Below are 16,029 nucleotides of genomic sequence, written 5' to 3'. Positions count from 1 at the left end.
TATTGCAAACAAACATGTGCTGTAAGGTTTGATTTCTTGTCCTTATATACCTGCAAAGGAGAGTCTGTTCATCTTCGGTGAAAGCAAAGACGCACTGATTGATATTTTCCCCAAAGAAACAATTATTCCCTTCACAGACACCTTAATTTGCATCATCTACGTGAAAAATGCGCACCTCCAAAAATCACTTCACCTTAAAAGCATCTGCAAAAGGATAAGGCATTAAAAAAATGAAAGAAAAACCAGCAAAAATAAACAAACGTGACAGGTATGCTGCAAGAAAAGTTTCCATTAAAACGTCACCAGGTCTGAAAATGACTTTCAGGTAAAGAAAAGACCAAAATAAAAGCCAAATGCTTCGCTCGGTGACATCAAAATCACAAAACTCTCCTAAACAACCGCGCAAAATACAAGCAAAGCATATCTACAGCAAAAGTCTATGGCAGAGAACAAAAAAGCAAAAAGGGTTAAAAACAAATATCATCGTACATACGTAAAAATATACCTGCCATGGCCATTTAAAAACCAGTTGCATGATTTCACACGACTGCAAGCACGTACTTGGCCAGTGTCACTCAGTACTGAATAGCCCCGATAGGAATCACTGCATACTAAAAACTTGAGGTACGGATCGAAAAACGCCTCAAAACAACACTTTTTCAAATCTCAACGCTCAAACCCCAGCAAAAGGAGAGAGAAAAAAATAAAAAAAAGAGCAAGTGAAAAGACAAAAAGGGTTACAAAAAGGCCTGGAAACGTACTCACCGAGTGGGAGTAAAATGTTGCGATAAAAATGCGTTATGGCACAAAACACAGTATGGCGAATGAAGCGCGTTCGTTCTCTCTCAGTCTGTGAGCCCTCGCTGCTGTCACGTGACTGCTGCTGCCTTGAGCGGCGGGAAGAGGAGCTGACAGGAGACGCCGTTATCATTCCACACTGAGAGCCTTCTGTGATTCTCCCGTTGTATTTTTTACCGTCTCTTTTAAGCTTGCGGAGCTCCCATGATGTCAGACTCAACGTAACGTCTAAAGAGAGCCTCTCAACGCCGTCTTTGTTGTTCTTGCTCTTCGTCTTTATGTTTTGTGACGATAAACAAGTAATGTGAGGTGTGTATGTATGTGTGTGTGTGCGCTTGCGTGAGATAATACATCTTGGTTAATGTCGTTAATAACGTAATGAAAGGCAGTTTTAGTCCCTTGCTGGGGTTTTTTTTTTTTTTTACATACGTTTATCTGATGCAAATAGCGTCGTGCAGCATCAGTACATTCCCCCCGTAACATTTATCACGTCAAAATGAAGGGGCAGCATTTTAAGCTAACCTACAGACTCTCCATTGCCGTGTTATCTCGTCTTTTCTATATAAAAGGAAAATAGGATAATTAAATCATAATGAAATGCATACAACCTTTAAAAGATCCCAGATAATTGGCATTCAGATGCCAAAAAAAAAAAAATTCCCCTCATGTAGCCTAAAAAGAAAACATTGTTGTGTGGTAAAACAGAGTGAAATAGAAGCAAGATAGATAGATAGATATGCAAAATTCCAAATTTGCATGACGGAGACTGAATAGGAAAAGTGGGCATTTTATACATTTTGTAAAACAGCAAAGTTATAGCCACAGCAATATGGCACCTGTGAATATAGCTTCATTTTTTTCCCCCTCTGTGTACCACAGGTTTTATTTGCATTCATTTTTAATTCACATTCTGTTTTATTATTAGCATTTAGCATTGTTATTTTTCTTTGGCTCACCACCCACCGGTTCATATCCTAGCTAATTGGCGATTTGATGTCAAAAGCATTGCCTACATGGAGAGAGAAAAATTTAGTGTTCTATAGCACTAACAGCGTTCAAATGAGCCTTTTTAAGTGTTCAAATTAATGTTTTGATACTGCTTGTGCTATAAGTATAACTTCTATGCTTGTGGTCATTCAATAGAATAGGAGAAAAGATAACATTATGCTACTGTGAAGCATAACACTACTATTTTCAGTTTCAGACGACACATAGATCGAGCAATAGTGTAATAATTCGTTTGATACATATTGAGAATAAATTTAACAATGTGGGACATGGTCAACCACAACATCTCTACACACGGCGCTATGTTGAGGCTGAACAAACCATGCATAATACAGGGACTGTGATGGAGTTTGTAAGCTTATCATGCCTGACCAGGTAGAACATGGGAGACACACTGCAGAGAACATGCAGCTGAGGTTAAGGCTGATAGGTTGTTGCAGTGCTGGGCTTAGTTTTTTTTCCCTGAAGTTTCCGGAGTTTGAGTTGCCCTTGATCATTTACTCTGATGGCATTGGTCCAAAAGCCTTTTTTTAGAGGACCAAGCCAAGAAATACACGCACAGCCTTGGACTGTGCAAATACATTCAGTGGTTTGATATTTTATTAACTTATTGCTAGATGTGAAGCACTGATGACCACCCACAGCTCATTAACCTTCACTTTGCCAATAACCACAAGTGTCATTAGAGGCAGTAAGATGCACAAATTGTTATGAGCTGTAATACCATACTGTCAGATTCAATCGCTAACGTACGTCCCTTCGAATCCTGGAGTCAATGGGAGGAAAGCACACTGGCCAGAGTCGATGTTTATCACGCAAGGCATTATTGGCCTGCTGAAGAATTCCTCAGCAGCCTCCACCTAGTGAAATATTAATCAATAAATGTGTATGCATTATTTATCAGCTGATTCAGAGCATTCAAGAAATCAGGCATCTTTCAGCGGTGCGTGGGCTGCAATAAAATAGAAAAAATATAAATATCAGGATAGAGGGAAGCGTATTCTTTTGGGCTTTGTGTGTACATTGTGTTCGCTGACAGATCATACGTTATTGTATTTGCTCTGTTGGCTTTATTGCAACGCTGGGGCCCAATCCCACGATTCTTTGTTTTAAATCAAAGAGTGACTGGATGAAACTGCAAATATTTGCAAATCTTTTTGTAATGAAATGAACACAATGTCTGACAGCACAACTAGAGTGCATGCTTCTTATTTCAGTTCATAAGAGCAGGCTTTATGCATTCTAATCTCTATTGTTCAGAGTCTTCAACCAGATGAAGTTTGGCGCTTAGGAATGTTTCTAGGCAATTATTGCAGAAATGCAATGATCTCGGCATATGCTTACGTAAGAGCGAGTTTTAGCACTAACACTCCGAGCTGCCAAAGAACAGAGCAGGTGACACAGTGGCTCTTTGGTCAGCGGATTTTATTGTTTCATGGTGCTTTGAGTTTATCACCGCATTTGAAATAGAAGAAATTTCTATAACGCAATTCTCTGCATGGCCAAAGCCCAGTCGGTGGCCTGACTGGAGTAGTCGGATGTTTTTCTTGCACTGATTTATATGCAATATGGACTTCATTTCCTTTATTGCCACATAGGTGGATTCTTATTTTCTAGGTTGCTGCCTTTCAGCACAGTGTTGGTGTCGTGCAATTGTTTACTATAGTTTAAGAACAGATTGATGATTCATTTTTAGAAATGCGTGCCTAGCACAGGCAGATGGCTTCTTCTCCATAGGGGTGTTTTTGTTTGTTTTATTTTTTATCTTGCTTACCAAGTTTCTTTTTCTCACTTCAGGGAATTCTTCATTTTTTATTGTCACTGTTGGCCCCATTTTGCTCTCTTAAGATTAAAGAAATAGTTCACCCAAAAATGAGAAATTTTACTCACCCTCAGGCCATTCAAGATGTAGATGAGTTTGTTTCTTCATCCGAACAGATTTGGAGAAATGTAGCATTACATCACTTGCTCACCAATGGATCCTCTGCAGTGAATGGGTGCCGTCAGAATGAGAGTCCCAACAGCTGATAAAAACATAAAAGTCCACACTACTCCAATTAATGGCTTATGAAGTGAAAAGCTGTGTTTATAAGAAACAAATTCATCATTGAGGCATTTTAACATTAAACAATGGCCAAAATATGAGTTCATAATCTATAATAACACTTCCTTCAGTGAAAAAGTCCATCCTCTTTTGATCTCTCACATCAAAATCCACTGACATATTTGTTTAGAAATGTTTTTGCTTGTAAACAGTGCTTGATCTATGCATATTTCTCTCCTGATTCAGACACGATGACTTCTTCACTGAAGACAGCAATATTACAGATACAGTAGATGACTTGTATTTTAGAAGCAATGGTTTGAATGTAAAAATATCTTAATGTTTAATTTGTGTCCTTACAAACATGCAGCTTTTCACTTTATAAGATGTTAAATTATGTACTGGAGTCATTTTTATCAGCTGTTGGGACTCTCAATCTGACGGCACCCATTCACTGCAGAGGATCCATTGGTGAGCAAGTAATGTAATTCTAAATTTCTCAAAATCTGTTCTGATGAAGAAACAAACTCATCTACATACTGGATGGCCTGAGGATGAGTACATTTTCAACAAATTTTCCTTTTTGGATGAACTATTCCTATATATTCCGTATATATGTACGGGTTCTCTGTAAAAAAACAGTATTGTTAAAAGCATCACTTTTGTAAATAACTTTCAAAATCCAAACTAATTTGACTGTTTTCTTTGTGGGTCCTGTGGATTCAGGTTGTTCACTGGTGGAGGACGATAAAGCAGGTTCAGCTGACTTAGATGAGCAGCACAAAGTGTCACGCATGCGACAAACGAGGGCTGCCATCACCTTCACCTCCCCCTCCACATGGCCTTGAGATCAGCGGGGTGATGTTTCCAGAGCTGACTACTCTGTATTAAACATGGATGCCGGCAAACACGCTGCAGTGAAGAGAGAGGGCTTGGTCCTATGTCTGACGGAAGTCAAAAAAAGCGTACGTATTAAATGTTAATAAACGACTGCAAAGACACAAGCCTGAAGGCATCTCCCTAGAGCAGAACGAGCAAAGCCAATTATGTCCGCCAACTCAACCTGCACCACTGGACTATCATGGGAAATTACAATGACTTGACCCTTCGATTGTCATTTAACTTACACTTCCTTAATGGACTCATAAAATTTATCTTATCTGTTAATGGCCTATTAGTGCCATGAAATAGAAGCTTGAGGGAAAATGCGTCCGAAATGCACCAGGAAAAAATATGTTGAAGTTTCTCCCACAGTTCAAACTGAGACATTTATTCCAAACTAAAACATATTTTGCCAGTCACTGATCTTAATGTAAAGACCACAATTTCCAATCAGTTTTAACCATCAAAATAATCACCAGCTTACACATAACATTAGTTTTTTAGTCAGTGTGTAGGAGAGCCCAGGTTTGACTTGCAGTCTCTTGTTTTTTTCCCCCTAGAAAACAAAGACTAAAATAAGAGAAATAATTATTATCTAATAAATTAATATTAAATCAAATTATTTAATTTCAAATAATAATTGTTAAAAATATACAGTGGTAAAATAAAACTATATATGCACATGTGAGCCTTATGCAGTAAAATATTTGCAGTTAAATGTATTCATCACTATTATATTAACTATAATCCAACTATTTATCAATCTATAATTAAATTTTTTTGTGATGATTCACTGCAAAATAGATATACAGTCTCAAATGGCAATTTTGTTGAATGTTTGCTGCAAAATCAGTAATTTTGGGTTGCAATAATCAATTCCAAGATCCGGTTGGGACTGAAGTCATAATCTTTCGAAATGAAGAAGGATTTAGAGGATCTGGGATGTGTAGCTTGCATCAGTATTGCTTTAATAAGAGTTACCTGGGGCAATCTAAACAAATAACCTTAAAAACAAGAGGATGGGGTTGGCGAGATGTGGCCACACCGAATGAATGATTTATAAAAGATTACAAAAAAAGAAAAAACAGCACAAGCCAGTCTTGGCACTCTTCTGAAGTGTGTTCTACGTGCAGTGCAGTGTAGCAATTGACTTGTCCCTCCCTAAACTTGCACCTTCGATGGCGTCAAGACAATTTGAACTTTCTGCGAGCAAATCCTCATATTACATTCAAGACCTTCTCAGCCCGACGGCCCCTCCAGATGTCTGACGCTTCACACCGCTCTCGTACGCTTACGCTGGCGCACGCTTCTGCCCAACGCCACGCTTTGGCCCTGAGATTCAACTGAAAGACATCATGCTCTTAAGCTTGTAAATTAGAGTGCTCTGGTTATGACAGTTTTCATCAGACGCGTCACACTAAATTGCATGTGAAATGTGCTTGATGGTCTTCACTTTGCTCCTGGTGGAGATTATTCCACCCCAGTGGATTCTCTCTCTCTCTCGATCGACCCTCCAGTGCCTCTCTATTTTTTCTCCCTCTCTATCTTTCGTTTTCTCATTCTGCCAGTCTCTCCAGCTTTGCCTTTTTCTTTCTGACAGACGCCATTCTTTGCTCAAGGAAACAGGTGACCCGCTCTCTCATGGCTCTGCCAATCAAACAGTGAAAGATGTGACAGATTTTTTTCCTTGTAATCATTTTTTTATCATAATTAACTTATTTACAGCATTTTGACTAGCACTGTAGTTCTATTTAACTGTTTAGATGTACAACAAATTGCTGATAGCTTAATATAAAAAAACGGCAAACAACAGTGCTTACATTATGAAAGATGCAGGATTTTCTCCACTTTTGACATAAAAAAAGATCACCAAAGAGCTGCAAAAACATAAAAGGTCTTAATGAGCTTACATTACCTTATTTAACAATGCATAACTAGTTTAAGATCATCCATGTAAACCAAAGACTATAGAATACCCAAGACGTGTCACTCGTATAGTTTTGAATGGGGAAAAATGCAACGCTCAATATGGCCGCTCAATCGCAAGAAGCCCCGCCTTCTGAATGAAAGAGCCAATCACTAATCGGTAAAGTCAGCGTGTCACTGCAGCTGCCGTTAGAAGTCCCGGTTGCTATAGAAACAGTCAGTGCTCTGAGACCTGCTCTTAGGACTGCGCATGCGCACTGGCTGATCTAGCCTGAAAAATAAGCTAGTTGAACAAAAGTAACAACATTTATGACACAGTTGTTGTCAGATTTCTTTGGTGATTTCAAATATGAAATTTAATCGTAAGCTTAGTGAACAGTTTTGGAGAATTTGATGTTTCCCCATTCAAAGAGATAGGAGTTGCACTTGCATGCCCGAGAGGCGTTTCAAAGATGGCCGCCGAGTGACATGACTTGTCTTAAAAGGACTTTGATGTAAACATACTGCAATATTTAAACTGGGCATCGTTTTGGATGCAGCTTTGACATCAGTGATTGTTTTGTGTTTTTTTGAATTAGTAACAAATGCCACGGCAGGGCTGAGAAATGCATTGCTCAATGCTCTTTTGGCACATATCTGATGCGAGCCTTTCTTTCATGTGCATATTAGAGACCATGGGAGCAATTCTTCTAAGAGATTCGAGAAAATCGAGATCCTAGCAAGCAGATGTGTTCACATTCCTAGTGGGAATCAAGCAAGACTCTTTCTCCACTGACATTTAAACATAATATACAATTTATAGTAACTTTCACATGTTTTATAGTCTTTGCTGGTGTAATTAACTAATTAGCTGGTAGTTGCTCCATGCATATCCTGCCTCGTAAACCAATGAGATTGCTCTTTTAATTGAAAATAAACAATAAATGGCAGCTGCTGATTTTAAAAGACACTCGGATGTTTAATTTTGAAGATTTGAATGCGGCTTGAAGACTAGTGGGACGATGCTGCAGTCCATTCAAAGTGGGACATTCCAACTTGATCCCTTTGACTTGCGAACATAAAGGCATTTCATTGTCTGACGCTCAGAAGATGATGTATAAAGACACGCAAATGCCACTGTTGGCTCTGCAGGTGTTCAGTCATCAACAAAAGAAGTCTCCTGGCAACCAAATTGCTATGCACGTGTACGATTATCAACAAAGAGCTTCATTTACCGACTGTAAGCTATCTGTGCTGAAGGAGTCAAGTTGTCAGAGCTGTTCTACATAATGCCTATAATTTTCTTCTTTAACAGCCCATAAACAGTCGAATCAATCTCAATTAGCAGCGTTGAATCTTTTATTAGTTGGCACTGGGCATAAACAGGCTACAAAATTGGGTCAGAAACTCCTAAAGTATTGGTTTTGTTTCAGCAAAAGATCAATTAAAAGTGTCGCCTTGAGAAAAGCTTGATTCTCAGGAGGTCTGACTACATTATTTTTTTATGAAATTTAAAAATATATATATATATATATTACATTTTAATAATTACATTTTATTATAAAATAGTTGTATTTACTACAAATTAATATAATACAATATGATAAAGTATTATGATTTATTTTATTATTTGGTTTATGGGTTTAAAGCCCCTTATAATAACAGAAAATATAATAAAATTCTCATAAAAACACATGGGACAGTAAAGTGTAGCATATATTCGCAGAGAACGTGTCAATTATACTGAGGGAGGATCCTTTAAATATCTTCATAGTGAGGAAAATCTCCACATCCCGAAGTCTTCAACATTTCATTCTCGGGCTTAACACTCGAGAACTGAACTTAATGACTGTAAAGCAGAAATATGTGAGACTGTGTGAATTGTTAGAAATTGAGTGAAAGATCCCTGTGAAAACCTACTATAAAAAGGCTTTGAATAATCTTTGCATACTGAGTGCTATACTTATTAAAGGCTCTTGGTTCTCTGCAGCACCACTTCTCTTCTCATCAGGAACCATATTTCCAGTTTTGGGTTCTCGAGTTGCTCAGATGTTGCTCTTTTATAGCTGAGGATGAATGTTTTAACCATCTCAGACGGGTCTCCTAAAAATCTGTAGGAAAAAAATAAAAAGACACACCATTGAGACAAATAATATACACTCTTAAAAATAAAGGTTATTTATTGGCATCTGGTTTAATGAAGAACCCTGTGGCATCCATGGAACCTTGGATGCATAAAATGTTATTTATAGTTGTAAAAGGTTCTTTAGATTATTAAAATGTTACACTAAGAAAAAACGTTACTAGCCCCTTTAAGAGCAAGCTTCCTACCAAGGGGTGTTCCATGTTGGAGATTCAAGGGATGGGGGAGCTGGGATTGGCCGGACCCCCAGCGGTAGAGTCTTCAGTGGTCTATCACCTCCATCCGAATCGGCACTCTATTTCTGCCTCCTCTCAAGATTTCGCTGCCAAGTAAAATGGAGCGGCTGACCGCGTCGATATATCAGAGGATGTATAAATACGTGGGGCAGTCCGTGCACTCAGCCCCTTTAAGAGCAAGCTTCCTACCAAGGGGTGTTCCATGTTGGAGATTCAAGGGATGGGGGAGCTGGGATTAGCCGGACCCCCAGCGGTAGAGTCTTCAGTGGTCTATCACCTCCATCCGAATCTATTTCTGCTTCCTCTCAAGATTTCGCTGCCAAGTAAAATGGAGCGGCTGACCGCGTCGATATATCAGAGGATGTATAAATACGTGGGGCAGTCCGTGCACTTTATGTATTTCTCTCGGATGAAAGCCATTGCACCACTGGGTGTGGATGCTCTAGCCCACCCATGTCCAGACGTCCTTCTTTATGCATTCCCTCATCTGAACTTAATTTCCCCCACTGTGAGGGAACAGTGTCTGTCATGAATACTGATAGCTCCACGCTGGCCTTCCATCCTACATTGGGTGGCCGAGATAGTTAAACTGCTGTCAGGCCATGGAGGGATCTCCTGTCTCAGGTGGGGGGGGAGGGGGGGGGATTTACCACCCTCACCTAGACAGGATAGCTCTCTGGGTTTGGTTCGTGAGAGGTGGAATTTGAATGCAGCAGGTCTGCCTCCATCGGTCAAGAGCCTCCTCTACTCGCACACTTTATAGCAATAAATGGCGAGTCTTTGAAGAATGGGGTGAGCAGGGTCATATGTTGTCCCTTTTCAATGCTCAGTGAGGGATATTTTATGCTTTCTTCAAGATCTTCTAGATAAGGGGAAGGCTTTCGGCTTGTCATGTAGGTTTTGGCAAGAAATCGGCAGGCCAGCACCCTTTGATAAGTCGTTTTATGAAAGGGGCGCACCGTAAATGACCGGTATTTAGACAGATGGTTCCTTTATGGGATTTATCCATCGTCCTAGAAGCTTTTTCTCAACACCCTTTTGAGCCATTGGAGGGAGTTGGGCTTAAGTTTCTCTCTTTTAAGATGGTGCTGCTCATAGCCTTAGTAACAGCTAAGCATGTGAGTGACTTGCAGGCTTTGTCTGTTAGCTCATCATGTTTGCAGTTCGCTCAAGGGCTCATTAAGGTTTCCTTTCGTCCTAACCAGGCTTTTGTACTTAAGGTAGTTGACTCAGCATATAGGTGCCCATCTACTGAACTTGAAGCTTTTCACCCTCCTCCGTTCTCTTCTCCGGAGGAGCAAAAGTTGAATTCATTATCTTCGGTATCTTAGGCTCTTCATATGTATGTGAGGAGAACAGCAGGCTTTAGGACTCATGACCAGCTGTTTGTGTCGTGGGCTACTCCTCACAAAGGGAAGCCGTTGTCTCGTCAACAGCTGTCTCATTGGATCATAGATGCTATATCTTTAGCTTATATCTGCAAGGGTATTACACCGCCTAAGGGCTTGAGAACCCACTGCACTCGAGGGATGGCTACATCATGGGCCTTACTTTTACTTACATGGGGAGTTTCTGTTCAAGATATTTATTCAGCAGCAAGTTGGGCTACACCACATACTTTTGTGCGGTTTATAGGTTAGACGTGTCTGAGCCATCCTTAGCACACGCAGTGCTGGAAGCCGGCAGGTCGGTGCCAGTTTAATTGTTTTGTTGTATAGCAGTGATATGGGTGCAATCCAGGAGTGGTCTATATCTCCCATAGTGAAACACTGAGCGAAGTTAGAAAAAGAACAGTGGGTTACTTAACGTAAACTCGGGTTCTTTGATAACAGAGTGAGGTGTTTCACCAGCACTTCCCTCCTTGCATGGGTACGGGAAGAAATCTCTCTATAATGACTTCGGCAGGGGTCGACCTGACTGATATAGGTGGGGCGGAGCCTGGTCACAGGTCAACCTGTCTGTCAAAGTGGTGTCATAGGAGCTTCTGCATTTGGTCATGCCAAAAGCAATCGTTTCTTTTAAGAACCTTTAACTGAAAGATTCTTTTGGAAACCCAAAATGGACCTTCTATGGCAAAAAAACCCTTTGGAACCTGAATTTTTAGGAGTCAAGAATATGGATAGTGCAGTTTAGATCATTTGGTCTTGGAAGAATTCATACTGTGAGATCTCCTCTGAAACTCGAGGAGATACCTGAGGGGGTCAGCAACTCGGGTAAAAAAAAAACAGAAGGCAGGAGTCTTACATTTTTCTTCATTTAATCTCACTTCTTTCTAGGAGAAACAACTGAGACATTAAGGCAGGAAAAACTTCCCACTTTACTGTATGGAAAACAGCAGCTTGGACATTCATCACATTTTCTGTTTCATAGAAAAAAGTAAAACAGGGTCACAACAACATGAGGGTGAGTAAATGATGGCAATTTTAATTTTTTTGGTGAACAACTTTGTTTTTTCATACACTGGTCAATTTTGAGAGTTGAAGAAAAAATTAACTTTTAATTGTTTATTTTATTACACTTAATCTATTTGCATCTGTAGATAATACATATTGTATCTTTAAAGGACATTTTCTCAAAATTATTTTTTTTCCTCATGCACCGAGCAAAAAACCTTCCCTATGTTCTTTAGGTTTTTACAGAGGGGTTTATACATACATCATTTGCCTGATTCTATACTGTACAACATTTTACTCCTAAAAACATGTTAAATATATATATATATTCTTGCTGCTGACAGTATTTTATGATTTCTGAAACGATAAAAAGAGATATCCAAAATCCCTTCTGTAAAAACCTTTGACTCTAATATGTCAACATCATGTATTTTGAACCTGGCTTTATCCATGTTTATTCATTTTATGCAAATGTGTGCATATTTAATTAAACTGCCTCATTTGCATATTTTAACATTTAAACTTGTAATACAAAAAATGTCTGCAATTCTTAATGTAATCAATCAACTAGGGAGATATTGTGATATCTATTAGTTAAAAATTCTTACCCTATTCACCTCGGCTGTCTTGCCTCGAAGCACCAGCACACTGGGGCTCTTCTAAAGAAAGAAAAGTTCTTCGTTTAGCTACGACGATCTTTGGGGTTCTAATTGGAACGTTTGTGGATTCTGTCAGCGGGGCGTTTCTTCTCTGTAGGGTGCGAGAGGCAGGTGGGATGGGGGAGGTTGGGTGTGATGGTTTGGTCATGTATCCTTGCAAATTTCTCCACTCAGTGTCAGTGGGCTGTAAACGATGCCAGCACGCATTTTATCCCATAAATATTTATCACATGGAGCAAGAGAGAAACCGAATGGGGTGTGGGGGTGGGGGGGGGGAGTAAAAAGAAAGAGATGAAGTGATGAGGATTCTGCTGGAAGAGTCCTAGAGAGTGAACGCTGTTAGTTTGTCATGCTTGGGTGGGCCGGGTCCCTGTAATTACTGTGTATGCTCAGCAGCACTCGGAGAGAGACGAACCGGCCACAGCCAGATGGCTGCAGACATTAGGGGGCCGCAGAATTCCACACGCTCTTCTCTCACACATGGTCCGGCATTATCCAAAACAAATCGGACTGGGCATTATGGTGTCAATTAGGAAACCAAACACTAGACGTTCTTCTAAAGATCATCACGGCTAATATTGTTTTACTTGAGCGTCTCCCACCAGTTCTACGGACAATAAAGACTCACGAACTAATCTTGATCAACATATTTGGAGATTGGCTGTGAATGGATACAGATATGCCGAACTCTTAAATAATTTGTCTGGAATAACCGCGAGCACTGAGTCAGTCTCTGCGGTTCAGTAAAATAAGCACACATTCTATTTATAAAGAGGTAAACACTCTACACATCCAACAGCCCCGACAGAGCTCAGACAGTAACAGCCTCACATGTCAAATTAATTGAGCTGGTATACTGAGATGCATTGTGGGTGGTGGACTATGTTTACATCAGCTGTAGCTCTTGTCTATATGCTTAAATGCCTGGAATATGAAGACACATAAATATACTAAATGAAACCAGCACTGTAAAATGATGAGAAAGTTGATTTAAATGAAAATATATATAAAAAATATATAGTTATGATTTATTTTAAATATTAAAAATATGACTATAATATATTGCAATATTATAATTAAATGGAAAAAATAATTTTATATAAAAATAAATGTACACACAACATACATTTTTTTATTTTATATTTAAATTTGCTATATTTTCAATATGTATATATATATATATACATATTTGACCCTGGGCCACAAAACCAGTCATAAGGGTTCATTTTTTAAAATTGAGATGTATGCATCATCTGAAAGCTTAATAAATAAGCTTTCCATTGATGTATGGTTTGTTAGGATAGGGCAACATTTAGCCAAGATACAACTATTTGAAAATCTGGAATCTTAGGGTGCAAAAAAATTAAAGCCTTTAAAGTTGCTGGTAGGAAATTTACAAAATATCTTCATGGAACATGATCTTTTCTTAATATCCTAATGATTTTTGGCAAAAAAGAAAAATCGATAATTTTGACCCATACAGTGTATTTTATTTTATTTTTATTATATTATACTTATATATCGGATATATATTTTTTATATTAAATACTTTATCATACTAATACTATGTTTTGTTAAAATTAAATGTTTGTTAAATATAAACAATAAATACAAATACAAGTAAATTGACAATTAAAATCATCTTAAGATTTACCATTTCTGTTTCTAAATACTTTAGTTTATCCTTTATAATTATAGAAATTGTAATAAATTTGTAATAGAAATATGTAATACATTTTTACGTTATTTTAATTAATACATTTAAACATTTTAGTACTTTTTTCTCTTCGATTTGATTTGTTGTACAGTAATCTCAAAGAGATTGAGCCATTAAAAGACCAAAAAATATTCAACTTCTTATTATTTTGAACTTATTTCATCAATAAAACAATCAACTTGGCCTTGGCTGCACTTTTTGCATGAGCCAGTGTTTAAAAAGAAAGCTCTAACTACATAAAAGAAAGTAAATTAATTGTTTAAAATAAAGTACAAAATACTAAAACAAAAATTAAAACTGACAGTTTGACTTACTGAGCTTATCTGTGTAAATTTATAACCAATCTTTCAACTTCACTGTCAAGATGATACAAAGTAACTTCACAGTATACTAGAAAGAGACATAACACTGTCCAACAAAATCAATTTCCAGATATGGAAATATGTGATTTGTAACCAGAAAAGTAATTGCAAAAAAGAAAAGACAGACAAATACAGACAAAAATAAAGTTAAATAGAACAAAATAAAAACTTAAATCATATATATGGTATATACAGTATATATATATATATAATATTGCAAATATAGCATATAGCAATAAATAAATAAAAAATTATATATATATACTGTATATGTGGGTGGGTGTGTGTGTGTGTGTGTGTATGTACATTATATATATATATATATATATATATATATATATATACACACTGCTGCTCAAAAGTTTGGGATCAGTAGTTTTTTTTATTGTTTTTTAAAGAAGTTTCTTCTGCTGATCAAAGCTGCATTTACAAAAATACAGAAAAAACTGTAATATTGTGAAATATTATTGCAATTTAAAATAACGGTTTTCTATCTTAAAATATGTTAAAATATAATTCATTCCTGTGATGCAAAGCTGAATTTTCAGTATCATTACTCCAGTCTTCAGTGTCACATGATCTTTCAGAAATCATTCTAATATTCTAATTCATAATCAATGATGGAAACAGTTGTGCTGCTTAATATTTTTTTAAACCTGTGACACTTTTGTCAGGATGTTTTGATGAATAAAAAGTTAAAAAGAACAGCATTTATTTCAAATATAAATCTTTTGTAACAATATACACTACTGTTTAAAAGTTTGGGGTTAGTAAATTTTTTTCTTTTTTTAAAATAAATTAATACTTTTATTCAGCAAGAATGTGCTAAATTGATACAAAGTGATAGTAAAGATTTATTTATTTATGATTTAACGCCATGTCAGCAGCAGTGGCTATATTCATGGCAAGAGGAAACATTTCAATTTCACAATTCAGTCGTATATATTTAATTTCAAAACAATTTTGTTTGAAAATTATATATAAATAAATATATATGTACAAATATACAAAAACATACATATAATAAAAATAATAACATGAACAAAAGTAATAAGAACAATTATATAGTCTTTCAGCTTAATGCATGACAAAAAAAATTTAAATTGATAGTAAAGATTTATTTATTTATGATTTAACGCCATGTCAGCAGCAGTGGCTATATTCATGGCAAGAGGAAACATTTCAATTTCACAATTCAGTCGTATATATTTAATTTCAAAACAATTTTGTTTGAAAATTATATATAAATAAATATATATGTACAAATATACAAAAACATACATATAATAAAAATAATAACATGAACAAAAGTAATAAGAACAATTATATAGTCTTTCAGCTTAATGCATGACAAAAAAAATTTAAATTGATAGTAAAGATTTCTATTGTTAGAAAATATTTCTATTTTAAATAAATGCTTTTCTTTTTAACTTTTTATTCATCAAAAAATCCTGACAAAAGTATCACAGGTTCCAAAAAAAAAATTAAGCGGCACAACAGTTTCAATCATTAATTATGAATTAGCATGTTAGAATGATTTCTGAAGGATCATGTGTGACACTGAAGACTGGAGTAATGACACTGAAAATTCAGCTTTTAACACAGGAATAAATTATATGTTAAAGTACATTCACATATAATATTTCACAATATTACAGTTTTTTTCTGTATTTTTGATCAAATAAATGCAGCCTTGATGAGCAGAAGAAACTTCTTTAAAAAACAATAAAAATCCTACTGATCCCAAACTTTTGAGAGGCAGTGTACATATACACACACATGTATATACACGTGTGTGTGTATATATATATATATATATACACACACACACACACACGTTTATATATATATATATATATATATATATATATATATATATATT

General features: G+C 36.7%; 1 protein-coding gene across 3 annotated transcripts in view; it reads right to left on the bottom strand.

Moving 5' to 3' along the window:
* LOC107554880 (RNA-binding Raly-like protein) overlaps positions 1-1,083 on the bottom strand; it is a 143,373-nt gene extending 142,290 nt beyond the window's left edge. Inside the window, exon 1 of one of the 3 annotated variants that reach the window (XM_016237547.1) lies at positions 51-1,083. The gene's annotated coding sequence lies outside the window, so the exon portion shown is untranslated. The remainder of the gene's footprint in view (positions 1-50) is intronic. The other 2 variants (XM_016237522.1, XM_016237531.1) reach the window with 2 other exon arrangements.
* Between the last annotated feature and the right edge of the window lie 14,946 nt (positions 1,084-16,029).

This window comes from Sinocyclocheilus grahami, unplaced genomic scaffold (assembly GCF_001515645.1).
Source record: "Sinocyclocheilus grahami isolate Dianchi unplaced genomic scaffold, SAMN03320097.WGS_v1.1 scaffold19.1, whole genome shotgun sequence".
NCBI lineage: Eukaryota > Metazoa > Chordata > Actinopteri > Cypriniformes > Cyprinidae > Sinocyclocheilus > Sinocyclocheilus grahami.
The sequence above is the reverse complement of the archived record's forward strand: the minus strand, read 5'-3'. Positions and strand labels throughout refer to the sequence as shown.